We start from the raw sequence: 21,744 nt of genomic DNA, 5'->3' as shown, positions 1-21,744 counted from the left end.
ATTTGTAACACTAATGCCGCTGCTCAGAAATAGCAGAAGTGACATCTAGCCTGTATCATGTCTTCATTTAATTCCAGTTCTCTACCCAATAAGTTACAGTAACTTAACTTTACAATAGTTTACTTACTACATTCAATAAAAATGAGTAAAAAGCCCCAAAATATTGGCACCTGCAAATTGGATCCTAGTACTGTTCCTACACAGTAACAAAAAAAATGAACAGCGACCCCATCAGTGTTCCACCTCCACACCAAATCAAATTAGCCAGATGCCCCAAGGCTAGAGATCTGAGTTAATTTGCTTTTTAAACCTCCCAGATGAAACATTTGGCTCTTAAACGCTCCTTGTAAAAATGTCAGCATTCATCACAGCAGGCCCTCAGGCTGCAGAAACGCACAGCCCTCACAATTGTTTTTTGAAAACGACACCTGATTCTTCTGCCCATATGGACCTTCCAAAATCTTTGCATCCTTGTTCTTTAGGATGTGCTTGAGTGTTATAATTGCTTGCATCATGGAATTACCCTGGTCTGAAACCTTTTCAAGTCATCATGCTTACTCCAAGTTGTTCTTTGCAGGAAGCTAGAGATGTAATGGCTGCAAGTAGTCTGGACTGTCAGTGCTGCAGCAGTAGGGTAATGTATGTCATGGCATATGCGGCTGGTGATTGGAAGCCTTTGGGATCGTCGCTTTTCCCAGTGCGTGTGCATGAGTGAGCTCCCCGAGGGCCTGCTGTGTCGTTTCCGAGCCAGTGTGTGAATGAGAGGCCTGTCAGAGTTTCAGCCCACAGTCGAGAGATTCACAAGCTTGCAGACTGCCAGAAAAATTAGGAACATCTTCCTCCGGGAGTTTCCACAGTCTATAGAGAGTTTGGCAAATTAGCTGTTGCAATCACTCATAATATGTTATGTTTTATTCACAGCGCCTCATGTAGAAATTGAAATGAGTACCTCAGAGAAGAATGTGTGAAATGAAAATGAAGTCTTTTGTGGAGTCACTCTGGCGAGACCTTGATTTCAAGATGGTCTTTTATGGTGAGCAATTATTGTGCAATTATTTGAATGGGATTCATGAGAGCCAGGCACAATGTCGGTTAACGCCAGACCAGGCATAATCAATTCTCTCCTGTCTCTATGCTTTTCTCTTTTCACTCTTTGCTCTAGAGGCTTCAACTGCATGCAGTTTAGTGGCCTCTCTTAAGGAAGCCTCTTAGAAGAAGCACTTGAAGATGCTCTTCACCCGTCCCTGTAACCTGAGAGAGAGAGAGCGAGAGAGAGATAAAGGAAGTAAGGGTTGTGATGGTGACAGTGCAACAAGATCCTGTTGTCGCATTGCCCAGGAGATTGTATGTTGTGGCCTTCAAAGCACTTGATTGTGATTACATTCAGTATTTCATGGTCTCAATTGGTGGTCAATATATTAACAGCTCATTATTAATAGTAGGTAATAGTGGGTGTTCGTTTATAAAGTGTACTGTAGTTCTAGCATACTGTATGCTTGTATAGCAATGAAAAGTTGATTTACATAGTGACAATATCTCAAAATTAAGCATTTTGCATATAACAACTTGAGGTGTACAAATGTTTGCAAGCCCTTTTAGAATAATAGAATATAGAATAGTAATTTGCTTAATTTACTGTTAAACATATCTATGTGATTATTTGCCTTTTAAATTTTTTTTCTATGTCCATTTCAAATAAATTGTTCTTTTAAATTTAAAATCTATTAAAATACAAAAGAGAGAAAAAAATAAGATTACAAATTTGACACTTTTTGCTGTATATTTAAGCATTATCGGTGAGCATATAGAGACTTTCAAAAACATAAATCTAACAAATTTACCAGCCTCAGACTTTTGAACAGTAGTTCATGTGTAAACATTACATATGAACACTTAAGAATAATGATGACATAAGGGTGGATCATATCAGTTTACGTCTGGTTATGATATTGTTGGTTTTAAAAATACCAAATATTGGCCTATTAAACAATTTATCCCAATGCCTGTTCATTTTAAAATGGCAAATTGTATGTAGTAAATCTGCCAGTTAATATAATAATCCAACAAATATATTGGTTTACCACTAGTAATTTACCTAGACCTAGGAAATATCATTAGTTAATGCTTTAAAGTATCATAAACTTACAATAAAGAAAATTTCACCTGCATTTGTCAATGTAGGTTAATGTTAATTTCTAAATGTTCTGTCCCTTGTTCACCATTTTATTCATTCATTTATACATTAATGCAATTTAAAATGTTATTAATAGATTCAGATGTATGGAAAAAAATATTAACCTAGATAATCAAATTCTGTATTCTGTAAACTTTGTTCATTGTTAGTTCATGTGTTTAAAACTTTAGCTAATTTTAAGAAATTGATAGAAAAATAAGTTTTTGCAATTTATAACAACCACTTATAAGCTGCACAATTATATGCAACCCATTCCCATGTGTCCATTGTTTCTGGGTTCTTACTCTTACTTGGAGCTAATGGAAGTGATTTATAAAGTTTTGTAGGTGGACTGCCAAGCGACTGTCTGTCTGACGTGCTGCCAAGTGTGTTGAGCCCATGTGTTTGTGAGAAACACTGTGAGGCTCTCTCCTGTAAAATGCTCTGGTATTGTCCGTGACTCCCACAGTTTCTCTGGCTTGAAGAGCGTGGATGCTGACCCTGAAGATCTCAGGAAAAGGGCTGAATCTGCAGGTTTTGCCTGCCTGGGAACATTTCCAGCTGCCCTGTCTCCAACTGAGCTCAGCATGGGAGGCAGCTCCTTTACATCTTTTGCTTCATCTATTTGAGAATTTAAGTGGTTTGTTGCTCTTTATTTGTGGATTATAGCGGCAGGAAGGGGGGAGAAGAGAAGGGGAAAAACACAAGATGTTGCCTTGTGCTGCTTTAGAGTACATCCCTCTCGGAGAGCACAAATTCAGTCCTGAGTCGAGCTGACTTTCATCTGGAGTGCATCTTGATCACATCTGTTAGTTTAAAGATAAAGTCACAGAGTTAATAGGTTAATTCTGGACTGGTTAACACTTAAATGTAATTTACTTTTATCTGCAGTCCAATAAGATTGAAAAAAGAGAAATGAATCCATTACTCCAGTCTTCAGTGTCGGATAAACCTTCAGAAATCATTCTGAAATGCCGATTTTGTGCTCAAGAAACATTTGCTATACATTTTTGTGGAAACCATAATACATTATATTCAAAATTCTCTGATAAATGAGCAGCATTTATTTAAGAAACATTATATTTTGCAACTTTATAAATATCTTTACAGTCATTTGATCAATTTAATGCATCCCAATGTGTTTGGTTCCATCGTTTTCATTTCAAAGTAATCTCAAAGTTCAGAAAAATAATTTAGTAAGGAATGGTCAACTGTTGGCATTTTGCATTGGTGAACATGTTTTTGTATTTGTGTAATTAAGATAAGATCGCCATTCTCACTAGGATGAATAATTACAGTCCGCAAAGAAAGGATTTCTCTAAAAGAATAATGGGAAAACTCATTTATAAAAATATTAATTGGCTTTCGTGCAAAAGTAAACTATTGCATTTATCAGCAGTAAATACTGTGAGACACACAGTTGTCTTTTTTTTTTCGCAGAAAAGCAAGGCTTCTCTTTATTTGATTCAGTTCAGGCTGTCAGTGTGTGTCTGCACGTGGATTTGTTGAGTTATCTTTGAGATATCGAAGGTATTTAGTTTTGTAACACGCACACACTTTTGAAAACCCCTTATATTTATTAGGAAAGTATTCATGCAGAAATCTGCTTAATTCCAAATGTTTCACAAACTCACATTTATATACGATTTATCTTTTTGGTTATGCTATTAGTTTCAGTGGGGATGGTGGGTAGTTTATCAAAATCTAAAGCTAAAATTAAATTTAAAGCTAATACACACAGCTTACTCAGACTAAAACCACTTAGCAACTGCATAACAACCTAAATTACTAGTAATATAATATAATCAATATAATAATGATTTATACATTATTTTTATTATATTATTTTATAATTGTATTATAGTATATAGTTATTTAATTTTATATTTGATTTTAAATTATTTATATTTTTTTGTATAATTTTGTTTGTATCATTGAATCATTATTTTTCCTGTTTATCCCTTAAAAGCTGCTGTGAACAAAATGTATTGTAAAAAGCATTATATAAATACTGTAAATGTGACCTTTATTTTATTTTATTTTATTTTATTTTATTATTTTATTCAGCTCTTCACATTTAATTTGTTAACAGGTGAATGAATGTCACAACCTCATTGGTCAGTCAATAGGCAGGTTTTAGTTGTTTTGAGGGCCGCTCACACCGCTATCTCTCTCCTCTGTTTGTGAATCCCCTCTGTGACAGTCTCAGCTGACTGTGATTACAGTGAGGCACAATAATGGCTCTGGCTGCTCAGCGGGAGGTCAGAGGTCACACTGTGCTATCAGGCCATCGCAGGCACTGGCTGATCTGTGCTCCCAGTCATCTGTGGCTTTAGATAAGCTGGCTTGAAAAAAGAGACAAAACTCTGATTATCTGATCATTTCAGAAAGGACAAACTGGGTCAAATACGTGAACGCTGCAGCAAAAACAAGGCAAAATGGTACAAAAATACAAATGCCAGACCTTTGCTTTCGTGCTATGCAGGACATATTGAAACGCAACTCCAGAGGGAATTAATGCACAATTGAGGTTTGATACAGCGACTTCTGTAGTGAATGCTGTTGTAGTACTGTGGGCTGAGCATATTGCATATGACAAGAGACAGGCTAGTCTAATGACTACAGCTCTCTAGGGATTCCTTTTTGACCTCTGCTGTAGCTAATTGCTTCCATTATTCTTGTCCCACTGTGTAAAGAATGGAGATGGGAGTGGGAGGAGCCTATCATAGCTTCCTGCCCTACAGGCTTTGAATGACAGATGCAAAAGAAGTGACTCAGCTGGGGGTCAGTGTGTGATGCAAAATCTTGCTTGACTCATCATAGAATGATGGTTAAACTGTCATTTTATAAAGCAAAACACTATATATAGTGTATAATATCAATATTACTTGAATATAGAGGTAAAAATCAGCCATTTTTGTGTCAAAAGTTCTATATGTCAAATCATACCCACAAAAAATAATCTGCATGGCTATGGTGTAATGAGAGCTTTCCTAGAGATATGGTTGCATAACTCATACAGAGTGGCAAGTGCTAGTCATATGTTGTAGAGGCATCTCGGGAGTGCAGGAAGATCCCTCTGAGCAACTAGCCATGGTCAAGTTCACATTAGCCTAATCAGAGAGGTTATCTGTGTAAAAAAAAAACTGTTTTGATGGGGGCTGATTTGTTTTGCTATACATGAAGGCCAAATATCTGGCATAGCATCCTTAGACTGAACAGTGACTGCTTATGCTTGTTGGAAATTTTTATAAATGGGCTCCTAATTAAGTATTTATTTGAATAACGGAATAAGGTGTATATAAGGTTGCTCTCAGTTTCAGATACTGACCACCTCAGTCTGGTCACTTTGCTTTGTTTACCGAGGTTTGCCTTTGAAATAATTGGTGCTTGTTACTGTTGGACAGACGGGATCCTCGGATCACAAACACATTTCCACACATTTTTTTTTTCTTTTTCTGTTGTCTGTACAATTTTGGACTGACCTGCTGTGCGACTGTTTGAATGAGCCAGTCTATTATTGTGGTAGAAGCTATTTCAGATAAACCTGCAAGTATATATAGACAGTAACAACAAAACAAACCATCTTTTTATATTTTACATGATGGTCAGTCCTGGACTTCATCCCAGTAGTAGAAATGATAACTTAATAGAACGTGTTTTGGGTTGGGAAGTGTGATGACAAACTTTACCAATGCCTAGTCTGAAAGTTTGAAAATCTTGAAAAAGCTTGAAGGCTTTATTCCGGCAAAATCAGAAAAAGTCAGATTGACCAATTAAAACTCAAGACAGACCATATACCATATCAGACATATTAGGCTATCTCAGACCCTATTATTAGACTTCATACTGATGTAGCTAGGTGTTGCTGTTCTGTTTTTAGCATATTTAAGTGTTGCAAGCATGTTTTAATATGTTTCTCGCAATATTTGGTGTAGCTTGAATACACTTTTGGAATTCATAAAATGAAAAAAGTGTCAATTTGGGACTGTTCAGAGGTCTGCTACAGGAAATTTGTAAGTTTAAATCGTTAGAAAAGATCTAGAAACTTGAGTCAGAACATTGTGAAGGTTTGCGCCAACATTAGCAAATATGCTTTGAAAGCCGTGGGAGGGATTATATATAGAAATTTGGGGTCTCAGAATTAGGGATATTATCGCATATTGACGATGTCTCATAAGTATTGCGATGTCCATGTCAGCAGTCAGGTAAGAGATGATTATTGACATTTTCATGGAAAAAACAACCAATGATAAACTATATATATATATATATATGATAAAATATTTTTCATACAACCTTAGTCGCCATACAGGTCTTTTTGCATGCAAAAATGAAATAGTTTAGTTGGGGGTTGGGAATTTGAAAGCTATTCCAATTTTGGAAATCAGATCAGATGCGTAAGGTCAGGAATCAAATTACTTGTTATAAAATTACATTTTTGATTTCTGTGTGCACATTTATTGTGATTACAAAAGATTCAACTGCAAGAAGACGAAAGGTGGGGCAGGGCGTGGTGGAGGTGGGGCTTAGGTGGCCGATATGATCAAATATCACAATATTTTTAAAGGCAATTATATTTATAGCCCAGCCCTACTCAGAATGATAATTATAAGCTTAAAATTTAGATATAATTCTTAATTAGATAATTAACTTCATGTTTACCTTAAATGTAAGGAGAGAAAGAAGCCAATGAGAGGAACTGGGGTATTTCTGTATATCATTTATATATAGAGTTGTTGTCTCTGCCAGGAACTGGTAAATCTTAATCATGACACAAAGAAGCTCTATTTTTATCTGGTTGTGTCACTAAAAAAGTTTCACATTCAGAGAGGAAAAACTTTGTTTGTGATATTCACAACTACCTCATGCTTTGTTCTTTTACATGTTACTCACAGCCTGTCATCCTGGGTGCCTTCCAGACATCAACAGTCTTGATCAGGGCCATTTGCATGGAAAATTTCTGGGTGAATGCATAAGGTGAGAAGTGTATATTTCTTATAGGTCCTACACCTGAGACAGCAGACCCTGGCATCATGCCTCTGGTCCACCCCATGCTGCTCAGCTGACAAACTGTAGATGGCAGAAGTCCAACCTGGATGATGATAAAATCTGCTAACTTAGTCATCAGATGAGTCGGAGCTGTTCACTCTATTTTCTTAATTCTGCTTTTGGAATTTGGCTGCTTCCAAATTGGAGCTGACGATTTTTGGACTCATTATGAGCAAAGGGGAATTTTAATGCAGATTAACTTGGCTTTTATACAGCTCAAATATTATCAGATTTTAGATGGGCTTCATAAGCTGTACATTTTTGTACCTTTTTTCTAAGAGTGTATAGTCATGGGTTTTCAAAAAAAATAAAATAAAAAATAAATTCCTTCAATGTAAACGGTCTGCAAAGTTAATCAAACAAAGAAAGCATAATAAATAAAGATATAGTCTCTCAAAAGAAAGAGTCGACTCTGAACTGCCTTAAAGGGTTAGTTCACCCAATAATCAAATAACTCACCCTCATGTCGTTCCAAACAAGTGAGACCTCCGTTTATCTTCGGAACACAGTTTAAGATACTTTAGATTTAGTCCGAGAGCTCTCAGTCCCTCCATTAAAACAAACAAATTTCCCGGAGTAATTGATTTACCCATACAGTACACTGATTGAACTGCTGTGAAGAGAGAACTGAAGATGAACACCGAGCCGAGCCAGATAATGAGTGAAACATTGACTCATTCACGAGTCAAGAACCGGTTGCATCGGTTTTCGGATCACCAGTAGTTCTTTCAGACAGTTCGATTCAATAAACCAGTTGAAGAAAACAGTTCACCGGTTCTTTTGCGCTCGACGTAATGGCGTCATTGGCGATGACTGCCCTTGATTCAAGCCTTCGGTTTAGCTGGGCTCATAACATTAGCACAGAATCAGTTCAGAATCAATCACCAAAATAATCAGTTTGGTTCAGACGCTCTGTGTGTCAGTTTGCCTCATGCTGAATTACACATGCGAAGTATCATCAGTTCATCGGTTCTCGAATCAGACGTGTCTGACAGAAACTGTTCTTGACTCGTGTACGAGTCAGTCTGTTGTTCGTTATCTGGCTCGGCTCGGTGTTCATCTTCAGTTCTCTCTTCACAGCAGTTCAGTCAGTGTACTGTTTGAGTACATGAATTACTCCGGGATATTGGTTTGTTTTAACTCAGAGGGAGTGTCAGCCACATTACAAAAGTTAACAGCTTATGTCATTTGTGGATTAATGTGTATTGGAGACGCGAACCATTTAAAATGATTCAGTTCTATTTGGTGAACTGGTTCAAAAAGATCCGGTTATACCGAATGATTCGTTCGCGAACCGGATATCACAAACTGCTTTGTTTTTAACTCTCTCACAACAGACATGGAAGAGAAGACAATAATGAATAAAGTTGTAGTTTTTGCTATTTTTGGACCAAAATGTATTTTCGATGCTTCAAAAAATTCCAACTGACCCTCTGATGTCACATGGACTACTTTGATGATGTTTTTCTTACCTTTCATGACATGGACAGTAGACCGTACACACAGTTTCAATGGAGGGACTGAGAGCTCTCGGACAAAATCTAAAATATCTTAAACTGTGTTCCGAAGATGGTTTGGAACGACATGAGGGTGAGTTATTTATTACATAATTTTGATTATTGGGTGAACTAACCCTTTAACAAGTCGTCATATTTTCGAATCTTCGGCCTGTTACCTATATACATCACAAGGTGCCACATTTTTGATAATTTCCAACTTGCCGCGAAATACGAACACTCTGACATGCCCACAAACACTTCCACAAGGTAGTGTGTTAACATCATGTCTAACACAGTTCCTACATGTGCACTTCAAATAGTAAATATTAATAATGAATGCAATAAAACTGCCATCACATCACGTAAAGTACCACATACAACGTTTAAACTTACCACTGAAAAATGTCCTGATCAATTCATGGTTGTGGTGGAGTTTCCGGCTGAGCGACTGCATAGGTATCATCCTCCGACTCAAGCTCAACTTGACAAGGTAATATAGATGCTATTTTTGTAACATTCTTTGTTTACAAGTAACCCTCCAGAGCAAAAATAATTAATTATGGTAATGAGCATTTCATTTCCGGCTCTGTGTATACAGAAAGACCAATCAGAACAGACTCACAATCAGAGCACAGTAAGCTTATGGAAGGGAGGGATTTACAGACCTTAAACTCAGAACTGCTTTCAACAAATCATTTCTAAATCATTGAAAAATGATTCTAATAATAAATATATATTCTAAGAAAATTACAATGTTTTCTGACCTTAAATGTTATGGGACTCCAACACAATATTAGGTAACTTTAAAATACCATATGACCTGCTCTTTAACAAGACCTGACTAGTTGATTTTGTTTGCATATTGCTGAGAAAATTGAAATGATTCCCAAAATGCACTCTTTATGCAGACCCAAAATGTGTGCACATCACTAGGATTTAGACCATTAAGAGTCAGTACATCATTCTATAATTAGAAGCTTTGAAAAGAACAACCGAATTTGAGATGACCTTCATCTGCTGCACTTTCGTTCGCTTTTGTAGAGGTTGCCAGGTGACGTTAATAGTGTGAAAGGTAGGATTTTATGGCACTCAGAAATTTGTCACTTCCTCTTGGCATCCCCTTCCACTGCCTTAACTTTGATCAGTTAATTTTCAGCACATAGAGACTTTTTCACCTGGATATCACACTATAGAGACTGTGTCTGTTCCCCGAACTAGAAAATACAAAAAACGTCCAAACCAAGTTAAGATTAACAATTTAATTGAGGTTCAACAAATAAAAAACAGAAGCAATATGGATAAACAAATGATAAAGCTTGGCTTATTGAATATCAGATCCCTTTCTCCAAAAACACTTTTTGTAAATAATATGATCACTGATCATAATATAGATGTACTCTGTTTGACAGAAACCTGGCTAAAACCTGATGATTACATTATTTTAAATGAGTCCACCCCCCAAGATTACTGTTATAAACATGAGCCACGTCTAAAAGGCAAAGGTGGAGGTGTTGCTTCAATTTATAACAACGTTTTCAGGATTTCTCAGAGGGCAGGCTACAAGTATAACTCGTTTGAAGTAATGGTGCTTCATATAACATTATCCAGAGAAACAAATGTTAATGATAAATCCTCTGTTATGTTTGTACTGGCTACTGTATACAGGTCACCAGGGCACCATACAGACTTTATTAAAGAGTTTGGTGATTTTACATCCGAGTTAGTTCTGGCTGCAGATAAAGTCTTAATAGTTGGTGATTTTAATATCCATGTTGATAATGAAAACGATGCATTGGGATCAGCATTTATATCAGCATTGGGATCAGCATTTATAGACATTCTGAACTCTATTGGTGTTAGACAACACGTTTCAGGACCTACTCATTGTCGAAATCATACTCTAGATTTAATACTGTCACATGGAATTGATGTTGATGGTGTTGAAATTATTCAGCCAAGTGATGATATCTCAGATCATTATTTAGTTCTTTGCAAAATTCATATAGCCAAAATTGTAAATTCTACTTCTTGTTACAAGTATGGAAGAACCATCACTTCTAACACAAAAGACTGCTTTTTAAGTTATCTTCCTGATGTATCCAAATTCCTTAGCATATCCAAAACCTCAGAACAACTTGATGATGTAACAGAAACTATGGACTCTCTCTTTTCTAGCACTTTAAATAAAGTTGCTCCTTTACGCTTAAGGAAGGTTAAGGAAAACAGTTTGACACCATGGTATAATGAGCATACTCGCACCCTAAAGAGAGCAGCCCGAAAAATGGAGCGCAGCTGGAGGAAAACAAAACTAGAGGTATTTCGTATTGCTTGGCGGGAAAGTAACATATCCTACAGAAAAGCATTAAAAACTGCTAGATCCGATTACTTTTCTTCTCTTTTAGAAGAAAACAAACATAACCCCAGGTATTTATTCAATACAGTGGCTAAATTAACGAAAAATAAAGCCTCAACAAGTGTTGACATTTCCCAACACCACAGCAGTAATGACTTTATGAACTACTTTACTTCTAAAATCGATACTATTAGAGATAAAATTGCAACCATTCAGCCGTCAGCTACAGTATCACATCAGACAGTGCACTATAGACCCCCTGAGGAACAGTTCCACTTATTCTCTACCATAGGAGAGGAAGAATTGTATAAACTTGTTAAATCATCTAAACCAACAACATGTATGTTAGACCCTATACCATCTAAGCTCCTGAAAGAGGTGCTTCCAGAAGTCATAGATCCTCTTCTGACTATTATTAATTCCTCATTGTCATTAGGACATGTCCCCAAAACCTTCAAACTGGCTGTTATTAAGCCTCTCATCAAAAAACCACAACTTGACCCCAAAGAACTAGTTAATTATAGACCAATCTCGAATCTCCCTTTTCTGTCCAAGATACTAGAAAAGGTGGTATCCACACAATTATATTCCTTCTTAGAGAAAAATGGTATATGTGAGGATTTCCAGTCAGGATTTAGACCGTATCATAGTACTGAGACTGCTCTCCTTAGAGTTACAAATGATCTGCTCTTATCATCTGATCGTGGGTGTATCTCTCTATTAGTTTTATTGGATCTTAGTGCTGCGTTTGACACAATTGACCACAACATTCTTTTGCAAAGACTTGAATACTTTGTTGGCATCAGTGGAAGTGCATTAGCATGGTTTAAATCGTACTTATATGACCGCCATCAGTTCGTAGCAGTGAATGAAGATGTATCCTATCGATCACAAGTGCAGTATGGAGTACCTCAAGGCTCAGTACTAGGGCCGCTACTCTTCACGCTTTATATGTTACCCTTGGGAGATATCATCAGGAAACATGGTGTTAGCTTTCACTGTTATGCTGATGATACTCAGCTCTATATTTCTTCGCAGCCCGGTGAAACACACCAATTTGAAAAACTAATGGATTGCATAGTCGATATAAAAAACTGGATGACGAGTAATTTCTTACTGCTAAATTCTGAAAAAACAGAGGTGTTAATTATAGGACCTAAAAACTCTGCTTGTAATAACCTAGAACACTGTCTAAGACTTGATGGTTGCTCTGTCAATTCTTCATCATCAGTTAGGAACCTAGGTGTGCTACTTGATCGCAATCTTTCCTTAGAAAGCCACGTTTCTAGCATTTGTAAAACTGCATTTTTCCATCTCAAAAATATATCTAAATTACGGCCTATGCTCTCAATGTTAAATGCAGAAATGTTAATCCATGCATTTATGACCTCAAGGTTAGATTATTGTAATGCTTTATTGGGTGGTTTATCTGCACGCTTAGTAAACAAACTACAGCTAGTCCAAAATGCAGCAGCAAGAGTTCTTACTAGAACCAGGAAGTATGACCATATTAGCCCGGTCCTGTCAACACTGCACTGGCTCCCTATCAAGCATCGCATAGATTTTAAAATATTGCTTATTACTTATAAAGCCCTGAATGGTTTAGCACCTCAGTATTTGAATGAGCTCCTTTTAGATTATAATCCTCTACGTCCGCTACGTTCTCAAAACTCAGGCAATTTGATAATACCTAGAATATCAAAATCAACTGCAGGCGGCAGATCCTTTTCCTATTTGGCGCCTAAACTCTGGAATAACCTACCTAACATTGTTCGGGAGGCAGACACACTCTTGCAGTTTAAATCTAGATTAAAGACCCATCTCTTTAACCTGGCATACACATAACATACTAATATGCTTTTATTATCCAAATCCGTTAAAGGATTTTTAGGCTGCATTAATTAGGTAAACCGGAACCGGAAACACTTCCCATAACAACCTATGTACTTGCTACATCATTAGAAGAATGGCATCTACGCTAATATTTGTCTGTTTCTCTCTTGTTCCGAGGTCACCGTGGTCACAAGATCCAGTCTGTATCCAGATCAGAGGGTCACTGCAGTCATCCGGATCCAGTACGTATCCAGACCAGATGCTGGATCAGCACCTAGAAAGGACCTCTACATCCCTGAAAGACAGCGGAGACCAGGACAACTAGAGCCCCAGATACAGATCCCCTGTAAAGACCTTGTCTCAGAGGAGCACCAGGACAAGACCACAGGAAACAGATGATTCTTCTGCACAATCTGACTTTGCTGCAGTCTGGAATTGAACTACTGGTTTCGTCTGGTCAGAGGAGAACTGGCCCCCCAACTGAGCCTGGTTTCTCCCAAGGTTTTTTTCTCCATTCTATCTCCGATGGAGTTTCGGTTCCTTGCCGCTGTCGCCTCTGGCTTGCTTAGTTGGGGACACTTCATCTACAGCGATATCGTTGACTTGATTGCAAATAAATGCACAGACACTATTTAACTGAACAGAGATGACATAACTCAATCCAATGATGAACTGCCTTTAACTCTCATTTTTTGCATTATTGACACTGTTTTCCCAATGAATGTTGTTCAGTTGCTTTGACGCAATGTATTTTGTTTAAAGCGCTATATAAATAAAGGTGACATTGACATTGACTGCCCCTGTTGTGTCTGTGTTGAATATTCATTGCAGTTGGCATCGCAGGAAAAAAGTGGCATACTGATCAGTCATGCTATTTTTCACCAGCTGCATTTACAAGATGCCCTGCTTACACCCTGCTCAACATAATTTCCCCCACTGTTATAACTGAACTGGCAATTAAATGATTTGTTCCTTGTGGAATATCATATTTCTTTGTAGACCGTATTTACATTGAGTATAACACATTTTTGGGGAAGTGTTGGAAAGAGCCACAAAATGTCTCAGACCTTGGTACAGGTTATTATTATGCTATTTTGGATTATATTTTTATAACATATTTATAGTTATTTTGTATACAGTTCTGAATATTGTGCTATATTACTTATATTACATATAAGATTTTTTTATATTTCTCGTACATATTATTTAAAATTTTAATATATTACAATAACATAATATATAAATATATATAATAAAAAAGGTTTTTATATCTTTATTTAATTATTATTTTCTTTTAAAAAAATTCTCTATATATTTAGTATTCCTCTGGCTAATGTTTACTTTAAAAATAATAATAATAATAATAATAATAATAAATAAATAATAACTTTAATAATTTAATTTATTTCAGACTTCGTTAATTAATTGTTTTAAACCTGGAACAGTGCAAACATGGCCAAAGCTCCAAGGACATTGTTGTGATGGAGGTAATTACAGAGGGAGCAGATCTGCCGATGCCTGGTTTCTGATGCCTAATTCAAACGCTTTATCATTGTCACACGCCTATGTATGGCTTGATCCATCTAGGGGCTTAAGAAATTAGTGCTTAAGAAATAGAATCCATCATTTAACCAACAGTTTTATTCATTCTTTTTATTGCAAATAGCCATTTGTCTATGAACCTACAATTTCATTTGTATCACATATAATTACTCTATTATGGCCAGGTCTAATTGAATTCAGAGTCTGGGCTTCAGTTTAATGTATTCTACAGCTGATACCCTTTACAGAGACCATAAGATGTTTAGTATGTTTTACTTTTCTTTTCTTTTTTTTTCTTTCTTTTATTACTTTTTTCTTTCCGTCAGAGTCTGGATCACTCTTTTGTGATGCAATTTAATTGTACTCTTCTGGCCTGATCAAACTTTTTCATATAACATACATGCAATGGATAAAGTAAATAAATAAAACTAAATGTGTGTCTGTTTTCAGTTTATCCTGCAGGTTGTCCTCTGGTTGTTTCCAGACTTTGCTTTTATGTGACTGGTGGAAGAAGCCAAGAATAACATGCCTCTAGAGCTGGACTTCCTCAATGAGGGACAAAACGTTGAGAAAATAGCATACATGTTCAAGCAGTTTAAGTTTTTGAAGGTTTGTGAAAGTGTTATTCAGTGTGGCATTTAGCAAAACCATAAAAAAAGTAAATATTTTTTCCCAATGACAGTCTTTGGGTATACGGCAGCAATTGGTCTTTTTAAAAGATCTTAGTGTCTTAAATGACCTTGGCTTTTAAAATGAATCACAAGGACTTGCTACCCAGGTTCATAAATGGCAAAATTACTTTCTTGAAGTGACCACTGATTTTTACTTTGTCAACAGCCATCAGGAATGAATTCAGTTGCTCACTTTCATTTGGTACGACTCTTAAGAGTAGTGTGCCCTTCAAGGTTGCATGAATGCAATGAAAACTCCAGCACTACAAAACAAAAAGCTCAAACGTTTTTGACATTTCAACATTTTATTCTTAGAATTTTGTCAACTTTCAAGTGAAGCAAGTCACATTACAAGTCCCGTTAAAACACCATAGCTTCAACTTACACTTTTCCACACTGTTTTGGCTAGACGCCAGTACCCTCATATTTCTCCCCAGCAAAAAGACTTTGCAATAAATAATCTGTCATTACAACTGCCAAATGCTTCCAGGCAAGTCCCTCTTTCATTTTTAATGAATAACAAAAAGACCTGGCTGGCCCTGCAGGGTAATGAGAATTGCCTGGGTTTACACCCTCAGATTTGTGCCTCTAATGCACACTATTAGCTCTGTCAAAATGTTTGACAGCGTTGCACAAGCTGCCATGTCAGGAATAAATCCCAGGCTCTCTGCATCAGCCTCTCACCCTGTAAAACAAGCATGATTATACAGTGGCGGCAGTGCAGTGGAATCGCAGGCAGTTCATAGCATTTGGCTGTTGCACAAATGAAAAATGGCTGGGTTATATGGAGGTAATGGAGGGATTTTTTATAGTTGACGTTTGTTTGATAAGAAGAGGAACTAGGCTGAAAGTGTGTCACCAGAGGTGGTGGCAAAAGCCAGGCCTTAAAAAAACAAACAAACAATGAAACTTCCTCATTATGTAGAGAAAATGTTTAATTAGTGAGATTAGGTGGTAGAGCGATGCACCAGATAAGCAGTGATGTTCAGGAACAGGAAGCTGTTGTATGGAAAAGGAGGGTCATCTAAATCATCAAAAACGCCTGCTTCTTTGAGCTTTATGTGCAGATTATAGCTAATTCTGCGCATCTGCCATTATCCGTCACTGAAAATCTTATTGCTGGAACCCATTTTCTCGATGTCATTGTCTAGAGGTACAGATAGGCCACATATACATTACAGCTAAACTCATTTGTCAGTTCACTTTTACTACTTAATCGCGTTCTGTACACACGATTCACTAAAATACAAGAGTGACTGCCACATTTGACAACCACATTAACTCCCGCAAAATACAGGTAGTGATAACCGCATTTACAGAGACTCTGTGTAGTGTGTATGGAACCGAACTGAAAAACAAGTTGCTAAAGATGATGTCACGAGAAGCACGCACATGTGTGTATATTGTCAGGCGTCAAGTGTTTGCCTCAGATCTGACAGGATAGAGGAGAGAGGTGGATTGTGGACCGAATGGTCAACAAAAAATACTGTAGGCTGTTCAATAGCAACAGTTTAAAGAACAAAACTAGATTACGACGCCTCTCCCGACGACGTTTGAAAACCTGTGCCCTAGGAACAACCTAACAATGCTTAAAAAAAATACACTTCTCCCTAGCAACCACAAAGCAACACTCTACAAAACATTTAGAACTCCTTAGCAACCTTATAGCAATGCTTAAAAAAAACACTCAGAGCGCGCTAGGGACTGCACAGCATAAAACCACTCAACTCTCTAGTAACCACATAACAATGCTTAAAAAATACTTAGCTCCCTAGCAACCACAATGCAATACTCTAAAAAACATTTAGAACTCTCTAGCAGCTGTATAGCAACCATACCAATACTATCTAAATAAATACAATATACTAAAAATGGTTTAACTACTTCAACATTTTATTCCTAACTGGTTCACAGAAGTGCAAAAATGTTAAATGTCAAAAATAAGACTTGGGAATGGGATTGTGCTTTAGAGATCTTTTTTTTTTCATTATTTATTTAAAATGCATATCTAATTTGCCTAGAACAACTGAAATAAGATGTGGCACAACTTATCCCACTCTCTCATCCTGTAAAAACTGACATTTGCTTTGTTTTGTTCCTGGAGATTCACTGGGATCTTTCCACCAAGCGTATTCTAACCATGGACTATGCAGAGAAGGGTCAGGTCAACGACCGAGAGTACATGAGGAGAAATGGCATCAATGTCAATGAGGTAAGAGAGACGCCCTTACCTCTGTGGAACTCTAAAACAGAGCACCAGTTCGTCAGAAACCCTCAGAACAGCAGCCCAACAAACAGCACTTGTCTCAGCTCCACCACTCAAGATCGCTTAATCAGTAATTTCACAATGCCGAAGTTAATTTGAGCATGGAAAAGTGTTCGGGAATGCTAATGAAGCAGTCACGTTCCCTGCGATGTTTGATGCCATGGGTTCTGGAAGCTTTGAAGACTTTTCTCTTTGCTCCATACTGAGAGGCTTTGACATCACTGCTTGGTTTGATGAATTATGCCTCTAAAATATCATTTCATTTTTCTAGCCCTTAGCAGATGAGCACTAAATTAAATCAGGCTCTTTTTCATATTTTTATCACAGACTGTTTTTCCGTCGTGGCTGCAATTTATTCTACTCCGCCGCTTTTGTAAGCACAAGGACTCACTGTGAGATTGAGCGCCTTTTTAATTTTGCACTTTCGTTAAGGTGACTCTGGTCTCAGGGTGAATGCGGTTGCACACAATGGCTTCGGTTAGAATGGAGGCCCTACTGAGTGAGCTAATCTGTAGTTATGTGGGGCCAGGGGACGAATAAACTGAGGGAGATGACTTTTGTGAGGCCTGGAGGATAACGGATGCTAATGGACTATTGATCGATGGACTAGTGTCTGTTCACACTGGGATATTTTACATCAAGATTGCCATTGCATTATCATTTTCTTGTTATTTGATGATGGTGAATAGGGGAAACTGGAGTAGGGTAAATTTTTTCAGTTAGTTGGGAATAGTTAAATTTATAAATGGATAAAAAATATAGATTAGTGAACTTCACTCCTCCTAAAATATAAATCACAAATTTTGTAATGCTCTCATCATTGCAATGCTCACAGGTGGGAGTTATGACCAAAATCTTATATAACATTTTATATATAAACAAAAAGTTTACATCACAGTATCTTGTACAGTTTACAAATTTTAAATAATGTGTGGTAATGCCTGTTTTTGGATGATATGGAGCATATTAAGTATATTTAATCCATTGTTTCTTTTATTAGGTCCAAAAATAGTCTTAAATGGGTTGCACAGGTCTTTGTTGACATTTGTTGATGGAAACACTCGAGATTTTTCTATTTAGGTGTTTTCGAAGTCGAAGTCTGTTCAAATTCTATTTAAACTTTGTAATAAAATGTCACAAGTTTATTTCCATGAAATATGATGATGCCTATATACTTATATATTCCAATAAACTTATATAAAAAAAAATTCATTAAAAAAAATCTATTTTTGTTCATATAATGAAAGTCAGTGGGGTCCAGTGTTGTTCGAATCTCAACATTCTTCAAAATGTACACACAATATATATACCATCTTGCCGCCCAGCTCTAGTCTCCTCAACACTTCCTATAAACATGGATACTGTTCATGGATGCCATCTTGTTCACCCAAATATAATATATTAGTTATTTTACAAGCAGCTTCCTTCATCATATTCCCTGATTTCATGGATGTCTCACCCATGGAAGAGAGGGAAATATTGAAAGCAGACAGCGAGATGGTTAGAAACTCAGAGCAAGGAAAAGACTGCGGCTGCTGAAAGCCGTGCAAATGTGCTTGCTTTTGTTAAATGACTAAATGGGATCATTTTAGCACCTGCTTTGTTTGTGTCACTCTGTCATTATATTTCCTCCAACCTGTTTTGTCTGTCTGATTTAATATGCACATTTGCCGCCAGTTTGTTTAGCAAAGCTCGCTGAGGCTTTAAACGGCAACCTTTCCTTATCGTTGTACACCCAGGCATCAGTGAGCCTGACAGACGGGTAAACACGGTCTGAAACCGGTCTTGTAAGCCACTGAGCTGTGCTTAAAGGGCACTGCACACCTTTGAAAGACGGAGGAGGGAACGGTCGGCGGGTGGATGGCACATCAAGCGTTTACCACACCCACCTCTCACTCACACTCGCACGTACACACAAGTGCACATAACATTTATTTTCCTTTACACAGTGCCTAGCCATTTTTCTTTTTCTTTGGAGATAGAGGACTGGGTTATGGGCGGGACTGATTAACTCATGTTCCCGGTACAGTGTGGCAAATGAGGATGCATATTAAAAGAAAATGGCGTACAAATTTTATGCAGAGCTTGAAAATGCAATCAAAGGGCTCAGTTCATCAGACTCATCTGGAGTGCAGCAATTTAGCGAATGTTTCCGTTTATATTTTCCCTGTCTTGTTTTAGTGTGGTGCTGTGGGTGTGTGTGCGCGACTACGTCTGAGCGCTTTTAAGAGGATTTTAGAGGCTCGAGGGAATAAAAGTGAGCATGGTATTAGCAAGCGTGCCACGAGACCGCTCAATGGGGCTTTGCTTAAGAGACGCTCTCCATTGGAACAAGTTGAAAAGGCAGTACAGCCCGCTTGCTTAAAAAGACACTTTATTTTGAAATTGCAGAGCTACGGGGGGTTAGCAGAGCTGGTGGAAAACAGAGCTTGAGGCTGCAAGAGGAAATGAGTCTGCTCTCTGGAAGGGCATCCAAACAGCGGGACCTGAAGACTGTGAAGAGCATATTTTTGGTGGCTTAAACCACACCCACAGTCAAGGTTTTGCGTGAAAAGCTTTACTTTATATTCAGAAACGAAGCAGAAATACTTTTGAAATGTATTTGAAAATATCTATGTAAATACAGTAGCCCCCAAAAAACACACGTAAGCCATTGTTGTATAAATATCTTTTTTTATACGCCAAACTTTCTATCAATTGGGATTTATTTGAAAGAAATATTATATGAGTAAATTTTTTTATTTTATAAATTATTATATTTTAGTGAAATGTTAGTGGAGCCATTTTATAGAATACTGTATTTCTGTCTAATATTACAGTTATAATATTATGACATCTTTGTACCTTCTTATTTACATGTTTCTATAATTGTATTTATTAGTTATAATGAATATTATAACATAAATTATTTCATAAATATTAGCAGTTTACGATTAAAATGTCTGTGTCATTGCATTTTTATATCTAATGTGATTTTTATTTGACAATTATTATATATGTGTGTTTGCATATACTATATATATATACACACACACATGCACACATAAATCTTGTTATTTAGTGTCAGCAATAAATGGCGGCGGCTATATTTTCGCGTTTATCACTGAATCCATTCAAATAATAATTCAATTCAATTCAATTCAAGTTTATTTGTATAGCGCTTTTTACAATACAAATCGTTACAAAGCAACTTTACAGAAAATTAAAAATAATAATAATAATACAAGACGTAGTCAGCTAGATGATGAACTATCAATATTATTAATTAATAGTAATTATATGATGCAGTCACACATGTAGCAATAATTGTTAGTTCTGTTTGTTGATTCAAGGTTAGGATCATCTGGGGTCCTCTGAGGGTCAGCATCATCTCTTCTCAGGTGTTCTGGATCCAGACTGGAGCTTGTGTAAATCCTAGTTACCACGGGATGTAAATCCCGTGGCAAAACATAGAAACAAGATAGAGACATCATTAGCATAGCTGCTGATCCAACAAAGTAAAATTAGTTTAACCCAAGCTAAAGAATAAAAATGCAGATGCAACTACACTCACAATTTAAGAGATACATTATTCGAATGCTTGGCGAAAGAGATGCGTTTTTAATCTAGATTTAAACAGAGAGAGTGTGTCTGAACCCCGAACATTATCAGGAAGGCTATTCCAGAGTTTGGGAGCCAAATGTGAAAAAGCTCTACCTCCTTTAGTGGACTTTGCTATCCTAGGAACTACCAAAAGTCCAGCGTTTTGTGACCTTAGGGTGCGTGATGGGTTGTAGCGTGGTAGAAGGCTAGTTAGGTACGCAGGAGCTAAACCATTTAGGGCCTTATAGGTAAGTAATGATAATTTGTAACAGATACGGAACTTAATAGGTAGCCAGTGCAGAGACTGTAAAATTGGGGTAATATGATCATATTTTCTTGACCTGGTAAGGACTCTAGCTGCTGCATTTTGGACTACCTGTAGCTTGTTTATTGACGAAGCAGGACAACCACCTAGAAGTGCATTACAATAGTCCAGTCTAGAGGTCATGAATGCATGAACTAGCTTTTCTGCATCAGAAACAGATAACATGTTTCGTAGCTTGGCAATGTTTCTAAGATGGAAGAATGCAGTTTTTGTAACATTGGAAATATGATTTTCAAAAGACAAATTGCTGTCTAATATAACACCCAGATTTCTGACTGTAGAGGAAGTAACAGTACATCCGTCTAGTTGCAGATTGTAATCTACAAGATTCTGTGTGGTGTTTTTTGGTCCAATAATTAATATCTCTGTCTTATCTGAATTTAATTGGAGAAAATTATTTGTCATCCAATCTTTTACATTTTTAACACACTCTGTTAGCTTAGATAAT

The 21,744-nt window shown here is 37.0% G+C and overlaps 1 long non-coding RNA gene across 1 annotated transcript in view; it reads left to right on the top strand.

The window, feature by feature from the left end:
* Nucleotides 1-15,055, top strand: part of LOC132111438 (uncharacterized) — a 61,982-nt gene extending 46,927 nt beyond the window's left edge. Inside the window, exon 3 of the long non-coding RNA XR_009424806.1 lies at nt 14,903-15,055. This is a non-coding gene — a long non-coding RNA (uncharacterized LOC132111438). The remainder of the gene's footprint in view (nt 1-14,902) is intronic.
* Nucleotides 15,056-21,744: the final 6,689 nt, after the last annotated feature.

The sequence above is a fragment of the Carassius carassius genome, chromosome 31 (assembly GCF_963082965.1).
Source record: "Carassius carassius chromosome 31, fCarCar2.1, whole genome shotgun sequence".
Taxonomy (NCBI): Eukaryota; Metazoa; Chordata; class Actinopteri; order Cypriniformes; family Cyprinidae; genus Carassius; species Carassius carassius.
Note: the sequence above shows the minus strand (reverse complement) of the source record. Positions and strands in the feature narration are given on the sequence as shown.